We start from the raw sequence: 21,840 nt of genomic DNA on the forward strand, positions 1-21,840 counted from the left end.
ATTCAACACTAAAAGGAATTCATTATTTAACTTCTAAATTTAGTATTTCTTTAATATTGCTTTATCAGCAGATAGCAATAGTATTCATTCATAATGAGGGAGGATTATTTTCATATTGGTAAGGAAACTTTTGATTTTTATTTAATTACATATTTTTGTTCACATGTCAAGTTTTAAAGTTATTATAAATAAATCATGAAAATCATCTTTATATAGAACAAAATAAGGGACTACATATTAAAATAATATTACAATAAATATTGAAATAACTGACAGACAACAAATAATTCTATACATATTTGATCATTTATAACACTTTTTGATCAAATTTATTAAGATTTTTAAAAACGGAAATTATGGATCCAAATTATTGTTTTAGTTATTCTTATTAACCATAATATTATTTATCAACTATAATCTTGGTTCAGATATTCTTGGTTTCCAATATTCTGATATTTTACCTGGTATTAAATATTTTATAAAAAAATCACAACCTTTTAGACAATGATTCAACCTTCCCTTTTCAATTGCAGTTTAACGCATATTAGGTTATTATCTTTAAGGTTTCAGCTGTCACATGTGATCTCACTACAAGGAGAAGAGAGTTTGTTATATTGACAGTTAATTAGCAGTCATAGGATTAAAGTGGTTCAGAGATATAAAAGAAAAATAAACAAAGAAAACAAGCATGTAGGAATTTGCTTTTTAGAGGGAATCACAGAACATTATTAGCTAAAAATTAAATGTCTCTACAGATAGTCTTTTATATTACATACTAGAGGGCCAGTGCATGAAATTCGTGCATTTGGGGGGGGGCATCCCTCAGTTTGACTTGTGCCCTCTTGCAGTCTGGGACCCCCCAGGGAAGTAGCAGTGCACCAAGCAGCAGGCAGCCAGGGAGGAGCCTAATCCGGGCTAGGTGCCGATCTGCTCATGTTCATCCTGGCCCACTGCACCTGCTGCCGCGGAGGCAGGAGAGGCTCCTGCCACTGCCACTGTGCTTGCCAGCCATGAGCCTGGCTTCTGGCTGAGCAGCGCTCCCCCTGTGGGAGTGCACTGACCACCAGGGGGCAGCTCCTGAATTGAGCGTCTGCCCCTGGTGGTCAGTGCACATCATAGTGACCAGTTGTTCTGGTCATTCCTCGGTAATGGTTGCTCAGGCTTTTATTATATAGATGAAGTCAAACACTATTCTATTTTTACTATGTCATTACTGCTCATGATGTAATGTTACATATTATAACTTTTAAAAACTGCAAACTACTGTCATTTATTTTAGTCTAATTGATACATGATAAGACATAATTTAATATTGACTTTGTATATGTTAAATTTAGCAGTAGTGTTTTTTATCAAAACATTTCAAAATATTTCATAGAAAATTATGATGATAATGTTGGAAAAAATAATAATTCCAAAGTGATAAGATGATTCTGAATCTATCAGTGACCATATAAATAAGATAATTTTTAAAAGTCCATGAGTTTAGGTTTTGTTTAGAAGATTCTCAACAATCTCAAAGCTTGAGATGCAAATCAAAGATTATAAGTACAGACAATTATGACAATTTAAGGGAAAAAAGAATCAATTGGATTTCAGGCATGATTCAATCCAACTACATTCTGTGTTTTCAATTGATCAGGTTTCACTATCAAATTGGTTGCTTTATTAACATTTAGAATAAATCTTAATCTTTAGATTATTAGAGATATATAAAAAATCATTTGAAATCTATCTTTTTATTTATGGAAAACTAGCACCCCTATTAACCTATAAACCAGATTCAATATGTTCATAGAGCAGACAAGAATCAAAGTTGGATACAACAGGTATTACTATTTTTATTGTGGGTTCTACTAAAACTTGGACATTAATCTATCCACATAGTCTGGGTTCTTATCAAACTGGTATATGGTTGATGTTGTATGGTATCAACCTTTCTGTTATTGCTCTTATATTCACAGTCTTTCTTACCATGGGTGAGAAATTTCTTTTTAAACTATGTTCTCTTATGCCAACTTTCATAGTTGGCACTATTTTCATTTTAACTGATTTATGCACTTCTCTTTCACATCCACAGTTCAGATAAATATTGCAGTGAAGTCATATTAATGATATGCCAGACCTATTTAACACATGTATATTCTAAAATTCTCCCATAACTTTGGTCATCACTCCTAATATTACAGTTCCACTAGAGGCCCAGTGCATGGCATTTGTGTACTGGTAGGGTCCCTAGCGGCTGCCAGCCACCAGCCGGGGCCTCCCTTCCTCCCACCGCCTGCCAGCACCAGGGCCTCCCTCCCTTTCCCCGGCCGGCCTGCCCCCTAGTTGAACTCCTGGAAGAACTTCAGTCGAGGGGACAATTTAAATACTATGCTTTTATTATATAGAATTGTTATAGTCTTCAAATATAAAGCATGCCCCCTCTCTATGAGATTATTCTAATTCTACCATTGGAATACCTTTACAGACCGTTTGGCATAGTTCACACTATGTCTTAACCTGGGTATTTAAAACATCAACTGTGTATACACCATGGATGCAGCATCTATTTAAGGAATTCTGTCCTTATTAATGAGTTTCATCCCATGCTAATTTTTGGTGGTTGTTGTTGCTGTTGGGTTCCATCTCAAGGCTGCAAGTTTCTCCTTTAAAGAGGTTAGGTTTTCTATGTTATTAGAGAGTGTGAGGAGGTCCACTCTCTGCTGGTTCATGAGTCTACTTGTGAGCATTTTATGTGCAGTCTTTAGGTTCTGTGGCCAAGCTGTCATACATGCTACCATACAAAGCTGATGGAGCAATAGAGCTAGAAAGGTGAAAGGATTAAGAGCTAAAAATTATTAGTCACAAAATAGTCACAGGGATGTAAAGTACAACATAGGGAATATATCAATCCTATATAATAAAAGCCTAGGTGATGTCACGCCCTTGCATGATGTCATCACAAGATGGCCGCCACAAGATGGCTACCCTCATGTTGTCACAAGATGACCACCACAAGATGGCTGGCAGGGGAGGGCAGTTGGGTGCAACCAGGCCTACAGGGGAAGGCAGTTGGGGGGACCAGGCCTGCAGAGGAGGGCAGTTGGGGGAAATTAGGCCGGCAGGGGAGGGCATTTGGGGGTGATTGGGCCAGCAGGGGAGCAGTTAGGCATCAATGAGGCTGGCAGGCGAGCAGTTAGGGAGAGATCAGGCTGGCAGGAGAGTGGTTAGGGAGAGATCAGGCTGGCAGGAGAGTGGTTAGGGAGAGATCAGGCTGGCAGGAGAGTGGTTAGGGGGAGATCAGGCTGGCAAGCAGAAGCAGTTAGGGGCAATCAGGCAGGCAGGCAGGTGAGCGGTTAGGAGCCAGCAGTTCTGGATTGTATGAAGGATGTCCCAGATTGGAGAGGGTTCAGGCCGGGCTGAGGGATACCCCCCCATGCATGAATTTTGTGCACTGGGCCTCGAGTAATGTAATAACTATTTATGGTGCTATGGGGTACTTGAAATATCAGGGGATCACTTTGGAAAGTATATGATTTACTATCCACTATGTTGTACACCTGAAACAAATACAAAATAATATGGAATGCAAAAAAAAAAATAAAATGAAATACATATATACATAAATAAAAATAAATGATTAAGCTGTAATCTTTTTTTGAAGTTTTCAGCTCAGATAACTATCCATGTATTATTAAAGTTGGATATGGTTCTTTAGCTGCACACAACACACACACACACACACACACACACACACACACACACGTATATTCATTCAATGGCTGCCAATATGTAGAGACTAATTATCTCCTTCCAAAGCCAAAAGTCTGTTCATGCTCAAGCAACTAAAGCGTATTTGCCATGTTGCTACCCTTAAAATATTCACTATAATGAATTTATTTTATTTCTCATGCTTTCTTAATTTCATTAAAATTTATCATACTTTCTACTCATGTAAAAACATAGATGACTTCTAATGAGACTTATAAGTAATTCTGGAATGTCACAATGACATTTCATTGCAGGTTGTTATCTAGTTGTAAATCTTTTTCTATTCTAGGAAGGTTCATACCCCAAAAGATTTCTCAGAAATGGCAGCAAAGCCTCCTGTGACAGATTGGATATCGCATCTTCAGCAGAATCTTTTTGTCTTGGTACCTAGCTTTAAAAAAAGCCTAATGTGTCTAAAATGTTCAAACTGAAAACCTCTAAGAGGGCACTTCAAAGAAACTGCAAGCCTTTTGAAGGTCTAACACTTAAAATGTTTATCACAAAATTTTGTCAGACATCCGATGACTTTTTCATTTTCTGGTACTCACCAAATGCTAAGAAAGTAGTAATGGAATACATATATAGGTAGTAATGGAATATATATCCAAACATAAGACTTACATTTTCAAATGAATAATTCTCAAATACAATAATATTATCAGGTTTTAAAAATCAGTTTCAATCTCAAATAAAACTTAATTTCAGTGATAAATGCTATCAGTTTGTCTTAATCCACACCCATATTAAAGGAAGATTTTTCTACAATTTTCATGGACAATTGCTTTGAAATTTCATATTTCTTTGGGGAAATTGTGTTCCTATTAACACATCCCTGGAAGGTACCTTCTATTTTTCTTCTGCTTTATTCTAATCAGTGTAATGCAACTTTCAACTCAACATTTTATTTTGAAAATTATTTTTATATTACAACCTCTAGTTCATTTATTTTAACTGCAGTTTAGGATTCCACTTGTGATGCTGTTATCTATCGTTTTCCTCTCATTGAACATGATTTTATTTTAGTATTTGCTATTGAAAATGCTATGACAAATATTACTTGAATATGGACTCATATAGAAGTATCTAGAGTTTCTGAAGGACATACATCTCAGACTAGAATGACTGTTGTAAATTTACCAAATAATGATAAATTGCTTTCCAGCTGAAGTTGTGAAAATTGCCTTTTCACAGCAGTGTGTGACAATTCTCACTTCACCACATCTTTAAACACCTTGGTATTTAACTTCTGCCAGTTACTGTAGAATCCCAAAAGATGAAATAAATGCTCAGATACCTACCTGGTGACTCAAATTGTATTATTCATTTAGCTATCCATGAGTAATGCTGAATTTAAATACATACCTGGACTTTTTAAAAAATTAATCAGAGTAGTACCATATATTCTCAATGACAAAAGTGCAAAAATATTAAAATTTCCTTATATTTGTTAGCTTTGTATTTTCTAGGCCAATCTATTATGAATTAAAACATGTTTTACTTTGTTGTTATTTGTAATTTATAATGCTAGAATGCCTCGCTCACACGCTTAAACAGCAATAATGAAGCATGAAGATTCATTCTTCAGTTTACAGTGTTTCAGAAATATATCCATGGGATAAACTCATTTTTATAAACACAGTTGCTCAGATGTTAACATAAACATCATATTTTACTGAGCAGATTTCAAAGTTGATCAATACTATTTGGTACAGAAAACTATTGAATCACTTAGTATGACACAGGATTAATTTTCTATTAGAGAGCTAAAGTTCTATTGAAAATTTCAGGGAAAATCATTTGTCTGACATACAAATTTGATTCTTAAAGTGAAACTCTGTTCCTGGAAATTAGCATTCTGTTTTTTCTTTGTAGATGAGATTACCTATATGAAAGGTTAATTGCCCTAGAATGACATTTTTCTCTCCATGTGAAGTTTTGTGTATTTTTGTTTTTTTTACAGATTTGAAAAAGATATTGTCATCTGTTTGCACTCTGAGAGTTTTGCACATGATAAGAATCATTTACCAGCCGAAACCGGTTTGGCTCAGTGGATAGAGCATCGGCCTGCGGACTGAAAGGTCCCAGGTTCGATTCCGGTCAAGGGCATGTACCTGGGTTGCGGGCACATCCCCAGTGGGAGATGTGCAGGAGGCAGCTGATCGATGTTTCTCTCTCATCGATGTTTCTAACTCTCTATCTCTCTCCCTTCCTCTCTGTAAAAAATCAATAAAATATATTTAAAAAAAAAAAGAATCATTTACTGAGAAATAGAAGCTCAGCAAATGGCTCATAATTTGAATTTTTTTTCTAAAATTAAAGATGCTTTTTCACCCTATTCTTGTTAGTCCAGTAAGGAGATTTTAATTATTTATTATATGGATATGATTTATTCCATTTAGAATTTTATAAAAACTCTTAAGTAAGTGATTGACATAGGAGGAAAAAGTATATACCTGTATACCACTGTATTATACATATAGAATAATATTGCCTACAACAAAACACTTGCAACTTCTCTCATTAGAATATCATAATAAATTTCATATTTACAATGGTTAGATAAAATACATACTAATTCTGTTACTGGAATTGAAATAGTTTGGAATCAACTGCTGAGCATAGTTTTAAATGTACTAATAGTTCTGACTTCTGTAGGGCTTACTTGAAAAAAGAGAGAACACATCACATTGTATCAAAGGTGTCAGCAAAGGAAGTCTGTGAATATCACTCAAATCACTTTCCAGAGACAAAAACTATAACAGTTTTTGTTAACAAAAAAAAATTTAAATAGAAATTGCTTACTAAGTGGAAGCATCACATAAGAAAACAATGACAACAAAAACCATTAAAGAAATAGCTTAACTATAGAAACGGAAGAAATGGTTACCAAAGCAAGAGGAAGAGAGGCTGAAATAACTAAACAGAGAAGCTTGCTGGAGATCCCTGAAGAGCTTAAATTCAGATTCTTGAGAAGCAGTGCTGCTATGCTGCTGCTGTGGTCTTTGAAACCAAAGGACCAAAGGAACTGAGGTCAAGATTTCTAAGAAGTGAACACTGGCCAACTGGTATTGAGGTCTTTAAGAACCAACATAAGACTGGTTGTTAAGAGTACGGAAAAATTGCTAAATGGATTCAGTGGCTGTTACAGGAACAGACTGCCACCTCCAGGGTGAAGGAGCGTTGCAGAGTGATGTTTAGAGAAACAAGAAGCAAAACAGAAGCAGGAAGAAAACTACAAGCCACAAATCCCTTCTCCTTTCTCAAGTTTGCCAATCACCTTCTATTAGTAAAAACTAACAGGGTAACTGGCAAAACGGAAATGGGTTTGGGTAGTCCCAGGTCCAATATCATGAAGTTGTATAAAGAAGAGTAGATTTAAAGCTGAGAGAGACAACAGCTTAGGAGCTGGCAAAGTAAGAAAAGGGGTTTGAGAATTTAAGATTTTTTTTTCCTGAAGTATGTATGTGAATATGTAATAAGTGAAGTGGAAATAGACAAAAGTAAAGAAAATTAAATGGTTAAAAGCCTACTATACTAATCAATAAAAATATAAACAAAATTAACTATATCACAGGATGAAGAGGTTGTGGACTAAAAGAAACCAAATACTAAACATGGCAAGCTCAGAGAACGCCTGAGTAGTGGCCTTACAAACTTAGAGACCTGAAGTAACCACATCAGAGGTGGTCTAAAATTAAAACTTGTAAAACAAAAGCAGTTTATGGCAGGTAATCATGTCCTAGGCTAGAATCTTCCCTGGCAAAGGTCAATCTTTACCTTCATTGAGCCTGTCTATTGTCTTTTTGCATCTATGATAACATACCTTTGGAAAATCAAGGTAACTTCCCTTATTCCAGACCCTGCCAGGCACAGCAACCCCACCAGAGTAGAGACCACAAAAATCCCCTCATTGTTATTGCTATGCTGTAAATTGTTGACTGTTGACTATCCTATGCCCACCTACATAAAAGATGTTTATGTCTATCATTTTACTTTGTATCCAATCCCAGAGGTTTCCACACTTTGCTTTCTCCTGCCTCCCTGATCTATCATCAATGGATTTCATGTAACCCACTCATGCCTCCTCTTTTGATTGTAATGTATAAAATAAGGTGCAAAACTGACATTCTCCGGAGCATTTTCTCACTCAGTTGAAATTTTGCTTTCCAGCAATTGTCCTCAGTTTGGTTTAAATAAATGCATAAACATTATCTACAGCCCTGGCCGGTGTGATTCAGTTGAGTACCATCCTGTGCATTAAAAGGCACTAAAAGGTCTCTGGTTTGATTTCTGGTCAGGGCACATACCCTCCCTTTCTCCTTCTGTAAAAAAAAAAAAAAAAAAGAAAAGAAAAGAAAAACAAAACAACAACAACAAAACAAAACATTTAAAAAAGGAACTCTCTTCAAGTTCGAATGTTTCTTGCCTTGACAAGGCCATCACTTAAAAAAAACAGAAGGCATATATTTTTTTCATAAATTTGAGAACTTAGATGAGTTGACAAATTTCTGGAAAACAAACTAACAAAAAACTACCAAAACTGAAACAAGAAGATAGGGAAGTGCAGTATATACATACACATTTGTAGATGTGTATTATTAGCCCTGTTTTCTGTGTCCATGAATCTTTCTTTTAAATTAGGAATAGATGGAAGCTTCAAAACCAAGATTTTTTATGAACAGACCAAAGATAACATCATACTTAAGGAAGTAAAGAAAATAGAGTGATTTATTGGGACAAAATAAAATAATCAGTAATTTTGTAATTGTGACCTAAATTCTGGCTATGGGCATATGTTACCAAAGTCGAGAAAAATAAGTCAATTGACATGAGATTGCGAAAAGATATTGACAGAGAAGGCTTTGGGATTTGTGATACAATACTTAAAATTATGGTAAGAGTTTGAGATGACGAAAGCTGAGCCAGGGCTCAAAGGATGTGAACAGCGTTGTAGCATGAGGAAGAAGGGAGGAAGCAGCAATGCAAAATGGAAGGTGTGGGTAGCTGAAGGACTACCCACTCAACAGAACTGGTGTTGATATTTATATCACTGTGGTGAAATAATGGGATAAAGGAGCAAATACTAACCCTGAGGCTTCCTGTGAATCCAAATACTCACCATCTAAGGAGACTGCAGGGAAGCAGTTTCCCAGGAAAGATTCAGGTTTCATTTCCTTCAGGAAAGAGGAGAGAGTCTTTGATATAGAGAGGTCTGCAAGTTTGGGAGAGCATTTTCAGAGAGCACACAGAGGAGGGAAGAGATGGGTAAGACTCAAGTGGTTGTGGACCAATTGGATAAATTAGGAGGATTATTGCTGTAGTTGGTAGGTGTGGAAGAAGCAGAGGGTTGCTGACTTTGATGAGGTACTTGATGCAGTATTCTCACAAATACTTTGATTTACGAATATTCTGAATAAAAACTTAGTGTAAAAATAAACTTTTAATTACCAAACATTTTTCATTATTCAGCAGATCACAGAGAAAGACTAAAGTTTATGATTGTATAAATTTCTTTTAGTTTCAACAATGCTCTCTACAGATTTTTTTTTAAAAATCCTATTAATAAAGGTAACTTTTGGCTGAGTTTTTTTCTCTAGGAAACTGACTTTTTCCCCCCCCCAGCTATTTCTTTTGAAGAGAGAATTAGAAAAGAGTGTGTGTCTTGGCATAGGCAGGGGGTTTTCATTATCTTGAAATATAAACAATGTCAAGCTGGGAATAAACACAAATGTAGTAATAGCAAGGTCACAGAGAAGGAATTTCTTAAGAAAAGTTATCAATATTTTTAAACTTCAGAAATAAATTAATTTACCTTTATATGGCACCTATACTTAAACATACAGCTTCTTTTTCCGCTCCTCTCAGCTTTCCCCCATTGTCAGTCTTACTTTGATTTTGCATCTGTAAAGTATATCTCTCCAACTATTATCTTCTTTATATCTATGGTTCCTGAAGACGCAGTTTAGGAAAGTTCCTAGCCTTTGAGTCACCCAGTTCTCATCTTGATCTCTAACAACCCACTTTCAGCTCTGTACAGTGGGGCCTTGATTTACGAGTTTAATTCGTTCCGTGATGGAGCTCGTAACTCAAATTACTCGTATGTCAAATCAAAAAGTGAACGAGTGAGACACGTGATGCTGGGCTGATGTTGTGGCATTCACTGTAACATTCGCTACGCCAACTAGCGGTGGGGTATCTGAAGCTGGCTCGTAACCCGAATTTTAGCTCGCAACTCAAAGCAAAAAATCAGCCGAGAGACAGCTCATATCTCGAAAAACTCATTAGTCGAGACACTCGTAAGTCAAGGCCCCACTGTATCCTCATTTAAAACTCCTTTCATAAAGTAGCTACTGCCCATAGGAAGTTAGCTACTCCATGTGTTCTATACATTCCTAAACTCTCAATCTTTTTGCATGTACCTACTCATGATCTTCCTAATTGTCATTACATTGTTATCTTCACCATATCTTCATATTCTTCCTACTTAAAAACCTCAACACATCTTCTTCTTTTAGAATAGAAAGATCTTTTTTAATTTTATTTTTTCCACCACCATTTATCCCCTCTATGCCCTCTTTCACCCCCACCCCCTGCAATCATTACACTGTTGTCCAAACACATCTTACTCCATTTCAAAATTGTCTGTCAGATATCTGTACACAATGAAAGAATTTCCTTTCTCCTTCCAGTTATATCAGCAATTTTCCCAACTTTTTAAAAATTTAACTCACTCTACAGAATATATTTATCATTTATTACCCTTTCATGTTCTATCCATTCTCTTTCCAATGGTCTTTATCTTTTCCCATGTCTTCAATTACTATCCCATCAATTTCAATTCCATTGGTCTCTCTACCCAGGACATGTTCTGCTTTATTCAATTCACTATCTATACCTTTACCTGTGACATTTTTCTATATGTTCCATTGCCATCTAAAACTTAATGTGACAAGGTCAGACTCCTTGAAATTTCTTGCTAAACACCCTTTCACACTTCCTAATCCCATGACTCTCTCAATTTTACCACTGTGAAACTTGGGCATTAACTTTAATACTTTTTAAAATATCTTTCTCAAGGCCTTATTAACAGTTTTTGCCCTGTATAGTGTCTATAAAGATACTTATTTCTTTACTCCTAGATTGAAACTACAGATGTCCTGATATTTATGTTTGAATATTGTGAATTGGTTTGCTCTGATGTTCCAGTTTCGTGCCTATTACACTACTTTTCCTAATACACTCACATAGTTCGTTATTGAAGTTAATATTACTTTTCCAGAGTTTTGTTTTATCATTATAAATCATCTTCTAGAGGAAATAATCAAAAAAAAGTCAGATATTCACTTCTTTAGCTCTGCATCTACTTACATATATTCTTACATATATTCTTAGATACCTATTAATATCTTTAATGTTATAGTCTTCAGTGTCTTATGGCTCCTTCATATATATGTGATTCATAATGTAAGCATATTTTTTCTTTCTCTTAGTGACATATCTTTTAACCAAAAATAATCTGTGGGATTTATTTATACTTAAAACTTGGTCTAAAAATGGTTACCCTATTGCAAGACTTCAAATGTTTATAATATGAAATAATTTTCAATAAAGTTTCTTCTCATAAATGACAGGCGGTATTGAAATAGAATGATCTGAAATTTTGTGAATGGGTGCTTTCTTTGGATATTAAACCAACCCTTTTCAATGTTTCCTTTTTTAATTCTATAATTCTTCTCTATGATTTTTAAAAATTATCTTTAGTCTCAATCCTATTGTTTTGTCACTTTATTTACTATAAGTGTTTAATATAATAATAGTTTAAAAAACTGATCTAATAATATGATTTAGTAATAGTACTCACATAAAATTTCCAAGCATTATCATCTTACTTTTTGAAATTTAAATAATATGTTGAACTTCACTAAAGGAAAAGTTTGAATTTTTCTGCAGTGTTGAAATGTCTAAACAATATTTATACTAGTGTACCATAATAGGTTAAATGTTTAAATTTTGTAAAAAGAGAAAGTATTTATGTCATTACTGATAATAAAATGGGAAAGTTATGTAAAAATCATCCTTAGGTTTTAGTATATTAATAATGTTTAATTCTGAATACCACAAGCACACTCACCAATATTAATATTAAAGATATGTTTTTAGAACACCTGATATGTGATAGGAATATATCAGTATATTTTATCTTATTTTGTGTGGGTGTACCCATGCACAGAATTATTTATAAACTAGAGGCCCAGTGCATGAAAATTTGCTCACTCAGGGAGTTCCTCTGCCTGGCCTGAGCCCTCTTGTAGTCCAGGACCCATTGGAGGATGTCCGACTGATGGCTTAGGCTCACTCTCTAGGGGATTGGGCCTAAGCTGGCTGTCAGACATCCCTCTGGCAGACCGGGAGCCCTCAGGGGATGTCCACCTGCCAACTTAGGCCTGATCCCCAGGGGATCAGGCCTAAGTTGGCAGTCAGACATCCCTCTGGTAGCCTGGGAGCCCTCTGGGGATGTCTGACTAATGAGTTAGGCCTGCTTCCCCTGGAAGCACACTGCACTGCACTGGCCAGGCATGAGCCAGCTTCTTGCTGAGCTGTGCTCCCCTTGTGAAAGTGCACTGACCACCAGGGGGCAGCTCCTGCATTGAGTGTCTGCCCCCTGATGGTCAGTGTGCGTCATAGCAACCAGTCGTTCCTGGTTGTTCCACATTAGGGTCAATTTGCATATTACCCTTTTATTATATAGGATAGTTGTGTAGTATGGTTGAATCCTGTAAAAAGGATATAAAGTCATTTTCTATGAAGAAATCTGAAGGAAAAAAAATTTACTATTTTTTTCCTTGCCCAATGTGCAACTAGACTTAAATAAACTATAATTTACAAATATCGAATAACTTTTTAGGCATTTATTTGCTATATTGTAGTTGGAATTAACTTTTTAACTATAAGATCTAAAATATTATTAAAACTAACACCTAAATTATATATTATAATTGGGAAAATAATGTGTGATATTTTATTCAAGTAAGTAAGTTCTCTTTCATTTTTTAAAAAATGTTTTCTCTAAGAGACTAGGATATTTACTAATGTATCTGTATTTCCAAATTTCCCCTGTATGAAAATTTGAGGGTTTTTTAAAAATACAATCTTGGAGAATAAAAAAAAAGAGTCAAATTTCAGAAAGTTCACTAGGTAGCTGAGTATTTGATGTATAACATTTACTAGACTGTCATTATATAAATTAAAAGTATAAGGACCTCTGCATATTTTTGGGAGGCCAAATATATATGTACTCCATCTCCTTCAATAAAAATTTTCAAATGAGGCCTGGATAAGCATTATAACAGCTGTATTTTAAGGTAGCAGAAAATGAACTCAGTCACTTCCAAGTGTTAACTTGCTTATATATTGTAAACATAATTTTTGAGAAAGCGTTTTCATTTTATTATACAAACTGCCAAGTTAACATAGCTGTGTGAATCTTTGTTATTGTTGTAGGAACAACTTTCTCTAAAAAACTTTATGTTTTATAATTCCCCAAACTCATACATTATGTGTTTTTTTCTTTCTTTTCAAACACAAATTGAATATGTTTTTCATCCTGGTTTATAAGATGAACTTTAAATATAGTAATAGCTAGACAGGTCATTTTGTGTCTTATTCTTAACAGCCTAGCAAACTCACCCTTCTTTACCCATTAGGAATTTAAAATGGTTAACATTTTTTGAAGCTCTATAGAATACAATTTTACAATTAGGGACTTTGTTTTACGAGATATTAAGCAGGGAGGTACCTGCAACCAAGGTATGTGCCCTTGATGGGAATCAAACCCAGGACCCTTTGGTCCACAGGCTGATGATCTACCTACTGAGCCACTGTGTATGTGTATTTATCTGTTACTCAGTGTGTTTTATAGTCCTAATATAAGTTTTTAAGAATTTATATGAGCAACATGTGATTTAATCAGACAGAATTCAATCTATAGCATAGAAAGAAGCTCCAAGGGACTCTAGAAAATGAAAGACTTCGATAGGTAGAAGGGAGAGGGAACAAGGAAGTTATATTAAGTGAAGAAGCTAGTTTGTTATTGCCATTAATTTCCTTTAGGGGATGGCACAGGTATAACAGGCAGATTAAATAACTAGTACTGATCAGTTGATTCCCAATTGACTGGTTTAAAGTTCCATTTTGGGGAGACCTGAAACTATAATTAAGTCTCAGATTATTGATGAGGAACTTAGCATAAGTGACTCCATTTCAAATATGTGGTCTTTTTTGTAACAGTGCTTACATATGGGGAAAAGATGTCAAACTAAGTGAGCATTACCTTAAGTCTTTAATTCTTTAAGTCTTTTAAGTACATTTTACTGATCACTCTTTTCCTTCTACATTAAACATTTTGAGAAGCTGCCAAAATCTGGGGAGCAGCTGTCTGTCAGGGAAGAAGCCTCTTTATTGGCTTTAAATAGTGTGTTAGCTCTCAGTAAGGAAAGCCGGGCAACTTCTGCAGGCTCCAAACTTGCAGTCACATCTAAGGAATCAATATTTCGTGACCATGTGTCAAGTTGAGGTTATACATTTCCCCTACAATGGCCCTGACCTTGGCATAGCAAACATGATTTGGTTGGGTTTTTTAGCCTTTTCTGGACCCCAGCCATTCACACTATTAAGTCCCTATTAAGTCCTTGGCCTGTCTTCCAGCTTTTCCTGTCCTCCAGCTGCAAGATGAGAATCTCTTTACATGATGCCAACGGGATCCTCTGGTTTTCACATTTGCTTTTCAATTACATATTGGTATCCTGCAGCTTTTCATTACCTTTTTGCAGGGTATTAATGGTGTTGAGCAATCACTATTCTATCCCATTTTCTTTAAGTTTACCATTTCCCTTATGCCTCTAAAACTTCTGATAAATTGTACCAGCTAATACATTCCTTTTGACTGTTATACTCTGCTAATTCACTACCTGTGTGACTTTTAACAAATGGATTGCCAACTTATATCAGGGGCATTTGTGCTCATCATCAATGAAGAGTTGATTCCTTATTACTAACAGGGAGAATGGTAAGAGGTCCAGTTATAAATATCATCACCTTCTTTCTTGCACCATTCCTGAGAATTACTGGTTCTAGTTTGTTTCTGAAGGAGAAGAAGCTGAGACAGAGTTTGACATGCTAAGTATTAATTAAGAATCAACACCTGGGGAAACAAACATAAGGTAGGAAGAAGCACTGGACACAGGAGGAGTTCAAACTGATGATTGGAGGACTGTTGGCCAATTTCGTGAAGACCTCTGGAATGAATACATCCTGTCAAAATTGTCCTACATTGGGAATTACTAGGTTGCTCCATCATTGCGTATGGTAAACACAGGAGAAGCATGGCCTTGGGTGAAATGGTTTACCGTAGATGAGTCAAACCTTAATGAAGATGACAGTTGGAGTGACAAGTCCTTCTTTGAAGAGGACTCGGGGTGGTGTACCACAACTATAGCTATATATCTAACATGGGGTAGTGTTAAACATAGAATAATTATTTTTAACTCTCAGTCCAGTATTGTTTTACCATGTTATTGCAGGTTAATAAGTAGAGCAACATTTGCCTACAATTGAGAATTAGATGAAAGATGGATTGCATTTTTTTTCTGTACTCTTAAACCAATACTGCTTTTAGTGATACCTTTCTGCTCTAAATATTAATGGTGTATAGGGTTCTTATCACTTGGTTTGAAATTGTGTATGTATATTTATCTTTTCCAAGTGAGTGTGTTTCATAGTCCTAATATTTAACTCTGTACACACAGATTGCCTATTATTATCTGCACAAATCATCTATGCTAAAGTAAGGTAACCCAGGCTGAAAAATAAATTTAAAATTATATTTTTCTCTCTGTGACAAAAATCCTACATAATAAAAGAGAAACATGCAAATTAAGCATCCCTTCGCTACGCTCAAGCCACGCCCACCAGTTAGGCCCACCAGCCAATCAGGAGCAAGTATGCAAATTAACCCAACTAAGATGTCCATGGGTACAGCGCTGGAGCGAGGGGGAAGCTTGGGTTGCCCCCGGCAATGGAGGAAGCCAAGCTTCCCGCCTGCCCTGGCCAGACCTCAGCTCCGTTCAAGGCTACAAAGTTTCAATTATATAAGATAAATAAATCCCAGAAAAAAAGAAAAAGAAAAAAAGGAGAGGCTGGGAGCTTGGGTCACCGGAGGGCATGGCCAGCCTGAAAATGGCCATCAGCCCCTACCCAGGCTGGCCAGGCACCCCAGTAGGGACCCCCACCCTGATCCGGGACACCCTTCAGGACAAACCAGCCAGCCCCCACCCATGCACCAGGCCTCTCACCTATATAATAAAAGGGTAATATGCAAATTGACCCTAACAGCAGAACAACTGGGAATGACTGGTCACTATGACACATACTGACCACCAGGGGGCAGACGCTCAATGCAGGAGCTGCCCCCTGGTGGTCATTGCACTCCCACAGGGGGAGCTCTGCTCAGCCACAAGCCAGGCTGATGGCTGCCAGCACAACTGTGCTGGCAGGAGCCTCTCCCACCTCCTCAGCAGCGCTAAGGATGTCCTACTGCTGCTTAGGCCTGCTCCCCGCTGGCAAGTGGACATGCCCCAAGGGCTCCCAGGCTGCCAGAGGGATGTCTGACTGCCAGGTTAGGCCTGATCCCTCGGGAAGCAGGCCTAAGCCAGCAGGTGGACATCCCCCAAGGGATCCCAGACTGCGAGAGGGCACAGGCCAGGCTGAGGGACCCCCCGAGTGCACACATTTTTGTGCACTAGGCCTCTAGTAATATATATTTGTTTTTAATAATTTGCAAAGTAACTTTAAAAAATATATATTTAGAAGTAATAATTCCATTTCTTAAAAATAACAACATTTTTTCTATATATTATTGCTTTATTTATTTATTTTCTTAACTTTATGTTTTTCCTGATCTATTGCACTATATTTTGAATTCAAACAAGTTGACATTGCAGTTTCCTGGATTAAGAAATCAAACATTTTATGGATATAGCTGCAGATAGTGAAATATTTAGAGTTTGAGATGGAAGACTTAAGAAATAAAAGGCCCTCGTCAAACATATAAAATATAGTTTTGTATAAGACAACATGAAAGTCTAATTTTCTTGCCATTTTCAATTTTTAAAATCATGAAACTGAAAGAAAAATAAAATATATGGATGCATGCAAATTTAAATAAAAGCAGATGAGTGGAATGTTTTTTACTTGGCTACATTTATCATTGTAAGCATCCTTAAATAAATGTAATTCATTTGATAATCTTATTATTTGTTGTTTTACAGCCCCTATAATGTCAATTTGATGCATGTAGTAAATTTTTCTTCAAGTTGAATAATATCCTTATGCATGTGTAGCAGATGCTTTTCTATACCAAATGATTCTTAGTATGTCCTCATCAAATACATAAAGTCATTTCAGAATTGCATTCATGCAAATGAGAATTACATGCATGTAAATTTGCATGTGGAATGAACAAATTCTCTTTTCATTTCTGTTCTTTATTCTAAACAACAAACTATTTTTTATATCTTATAACATATTGGTTCTAAGCTCAGGATGTCGATGACATTAAGCCAAAACAGATGTTTATATCCAAGTGATAGGACCAGACATTTATAGTTATAATGACCTCTGTGGCATTTAAACTTAAAATATTTTAAAGTAAAGAACATAGAGCTCCACCCAGCTCTTGTGACTCAGTGGTTTAGCACCCTCCTATGAATCAGCAGCTCAGGGTTTAATTCCTGGTCAGGGCACATGCCCGGGTTGTGGGCTTGATCCCTGTAGGGGCTGTGCAGCTGGTCAATGTTTCTCTCTCATCATTGATGTTTCTGTCTCTCTCTCCCTCTCCCTTCCTCTCTGAAATCAATAAAAATATATTTAAAAAAATATAGAGCTCCATAGTACAAAATTTTTTTGGAATTTTTTTTGAGGAAAATGATGACAACTGTCATATCTAAACAATAGGTATTTGATTAATACAATGTATTTTTAACAAAATGATGTTTCCTTACAATATTACAAAGAGCAGAAAACCTGCCCTTGCTGGTTTTGCTCAAGAACATCAGCCTGGTACTGAAGGGTCCCAGGCTCGATTCCAGTCAAGGGCACATGCCCAGGTTGCAGGTTCGATCCCCAGTAGGGGGCATGCAGGAGGCAGTAGATTCTCTCTCATCATTGATATTTCTATCTCTCTCTTCCTCTCCTTCTCTGAAATGAATAAAAATATATTTTAAAACATTTTTTTAAAAAGGCAGAAAACCCAAGTATTCATGAAATTTATCAGGAAAGATATACCTAATGTTTAAAGTTAGTTAAAATTATGTTCTTATATCTAATTAGGAAAATTTTTAATTAAGTGTTTTAGATTAAGAGAGTAGCTTACATTAAATTAAGTATTGCCTTATGAGGTCCTAAGAGTTTTATGTCTTATGACTTTAAAAAAAAAAACTCGGCCCCGGTGGGTTTGAAACTGCCCCGGTGAGGTCTGGACGGCCCCGGTGACTGCTCCAGTGAGGTTGGGACAGATAATGGAGACCAGTATAGACTGATGAACAGGGGTAGATGCAGAGGCAGAGCAATTGAACAGACTGTCAAACTACAGTGGGAAGCCTGGGGAGGGTTTGGGGGGGATTAAGAGATCAACCGAAGGACTTATATGCATGCATATAAGATTAACCAATGGAAACAAGACACGGCGGGGGGGGCCGGGGGGGGGGGAGACATATGTAATACTCTTTGTAATACTTTAAGAAATAAAAATTATAAATAAATAAATAATGGAGATTATCACAAGGAGATGATTCAAAGTTATAGTATTCTTTAATTATTTTGTCATTATTTATGCTTTGAATACATTGAAATTCAATATAACAATGAAAAAAATCTATAGCTGTGTATACAGATTTTGATATAAAGTATTAATATAGTGATTGCTAGAGTTAAACTTTTATAAACAGTAAAAAGACCTCTGAGGCAGAATAGACTAGGAACCTACAAAGCTTAAGCATTAAAACTGACCAAAACCTGAACACTAACCCAGAGGCAGAGTTGTTCATTCAGTTCAAGGGTCAAACTAAAAATGTCACATAAAAGTAAAGCATGAAAGGCTTTGCAAATACATGTCCTCAGGTTACTAGCATGATACTTGAATATAATTTTGAGCTTCATATTTTTTAATATAGATTTCTAATTGCTTCAGTACCATTTGTTAGGAAAGATGATCATTTCTCCACTAAATTGCCTTTGCACCTTTCTCAAAAATCCTTTGTTCATATAAGTGTGGGTCTATTTCTGGACTCTGTATTCTGTTCCATTGATGTAGGTGTTTATCTTAGTTCTAAGACTATGGTGCCTTTATTACTGTAGCTTTATAGTAAGTCTTGAAATCCAGTAGTATTAAACCAACCTGCTTTTTCTAAATAATTTTGTCTGTGTAGTTTTCATTTCTATGTGAATTTTTAGTATTACAAACAACTGAAAAAAACCTCATGAGGCTTCTTGGAAGTAAAACCTTCCCCAGTATAGCTTTTTGTTTGTTTGTTTGTTTAATGACTTTACTTTATACGATACCATGATTGCAGTCTATGAGAGACCCCAAATGGACTGACAATATAAACAGTGAGTTGGGAATTTCAAGTTTCTGGTCCAACATGTAAGAAGCTTGGAAATTGCAACTCCACCCAAACAACAGATAACAAGCTGAACAGATTGAAAAATCAACAACTCTTCTTGGGTCCCTAAGAGATAGGAAGACACAAGGCAAACCCCTGCTCCAGGACTGGAGAGTCACACAGGCCAATACAGGGAGTCACCACTTATCAGAGCAGAGGCTCGCAAGTAAAAATTACTCTTGAACCAGAGTTATGGCAGAAAAACCTGAACAGTAACTGATGAATCATAGAAGCTCAGTGTGCGCAAGTATGAAAGTAATATACCCAGGTGGACTCAGTCTTAGTGAGGCCTTCAAAATAGAGTAAGATTTACCTCCAGGAGTTGGACCAGGTTCCCTCAGTGAATATTGGACAAAAAATCCCCTCTGGCTTCTTCTGGCAGGTGGAAGGATAAGGGCCATTAACAAGGCCTGCTCTTAGGGGAAACTAGTTAACCAGAGCCTAACTGACCTGGGGAGGGAAATGCCCAATTCCATCCCACTCTGCCATCCTGTCCCATTTAAGGGAGGAGACAAAAGTAGGGGTGTTCTTGTGGAGTGCACAGTCCAGAGGCATATGCCCATCGAAAGACTGAGTCCCAATCATAGGACTGGGAAGCATTTCCTTTCCTCACATGCCTCACCACCACATTCTAAGGGCCATTCATAGCAATTCCATTTACCCAGCACGTCATATCCAGCTATCAGGAAAAAAATCACAAGGCTTGCCAATGGCATAAAATATAGTATGAAGAGACAGAGCAAGCATTGGGACCAGACATGTTAAGAATGTTGGAATTATCAGACTAGGAATTTAAAACAACTGTGATTAATACACTAAGGGCTCTAATAAAGTATGCAGTATGCAAGAACAGAAGGACAATGTAAGCAGAGAGATGAAATTCTAAGAAAGAAGAACAACAACAAAAAAATAAAAATGCTAGAATGGCTTTGATGTGCTTACTAGTGTAGATTGGACACATTTGAGGAAAGAATCTTTGAGTTCAAATAGAAATAAAATCCTCAAAAACTGAAAAACAAAGAGAACAAAAACCAAAATAAAACAATAAAATGTCCAAGGACTATGGGACATCTATAAAAGGTGTAAAATATTCATAGCAAGGATACCAGAAGAAGAAGAAAGAAAAAAAAGAAGAAATATTTGAAATAATAATGACTGTTTCCCCAAATTAATATCGGACACCAAGTCACAGATCCACCACGATGTCTCAGAGACCACCAAGAAGAACAAATGTCAACAAAACCAGACCTCAGCATGTCATTTTGAAATTACAAAAAATCAAGGATAAAGAAAAAAATCCTGGAAGAAGCCAAAGTGAGGGGAAAACACCTTATGTATAGAGGAGCAAAGGTAAGAATTACATCTAACTTCTCTTTGGAGACCATGCAAGCAAGAAAGTCAGTGGAATGAAGAATTTCCCATCTCTATACAACATCATTGAAACTGTCTCAAGAACATGAACTGCATTATTGAATGGCTCACAATGTATATTTCTCCTCTCTTAGACATCATTTTCATCCATCACCTGATGTCCACTGTCTTGAAAACAATTTTTTCATATATGTTGTCATTTATTGTATCATGTTATGTTTTTGAGTAGAAATGCCTATATACATAATAGTCAGTGATATTGTCTCTTGAAGTTCTTTGGTAAATGTGAACAAACTTTGGAGCAGATTTTTTTTTCTTGGAAGCTATTCTGTTACCTATTTTAGTTAAAAATATTTTGGAAACTTAAGTGCTTCTCAGGATAATGCAAAATCAGAATCTTCCCTATAGTATAATTGACCACAAGATCTCTAAAACTTATTTATACCAGTTCATAAATATTATCTATAATAATAAAAGTGTAATATGCTAATTAGGCCGGACGTCCTTCCGGGATGAAGCCAGGGCTGCAAGAGAGGGATCCAGGCAACTGCAGCTGTGAAGGCCTACTCTTGCACGAATTTCATGCATCGGGCCTCTAGTTTTAGATAAAGTTTAAACATTAATACACAGCTGCTATTTTCAAAGAAATGCAACTCTACTTTTAACTGCAATAAAATAGAAAAAAGTATTGATTACAATTGTACTTGTAAGCATACTAAATGTTTTAGATGGGTATGACATACAATATTGACAATTGATTTATTTCAGAGAATACTATTCTGTTCCATTGATCTATATTTCTGTTTTGATGCCAGTACCATGCTGTTTTGATTACTATGGCCTTACAGTATAGTATGATAACAGGTAGCATGGTTCCTCCAACTTTGTTCTTCTTTCTTAAGATTGCTACTGCTATTTAGTGTCTCTTGTGGTTCCATATAAATATTTGTAATATTTGTTCTAGTTCTGTGAAATATGCCATTGGTATCTTGATAGG

Source organism: Myotis yumanensis, unplaced genomic scaffold (genome assembly GCF_028538775.1).
Source record: "Myotis yumanensis isolate MYYU_CA2020_CCGP unplaced genomic scaffold, mMyoYum1.0.hap1 SCAF_6, whole genome shotgun sequence".
NCBI lineage: Eukaryota > Metazoa > Chordata > Mammalia > Chiroptera > Vespertilionidae > Myotis > Myotis yumanensis.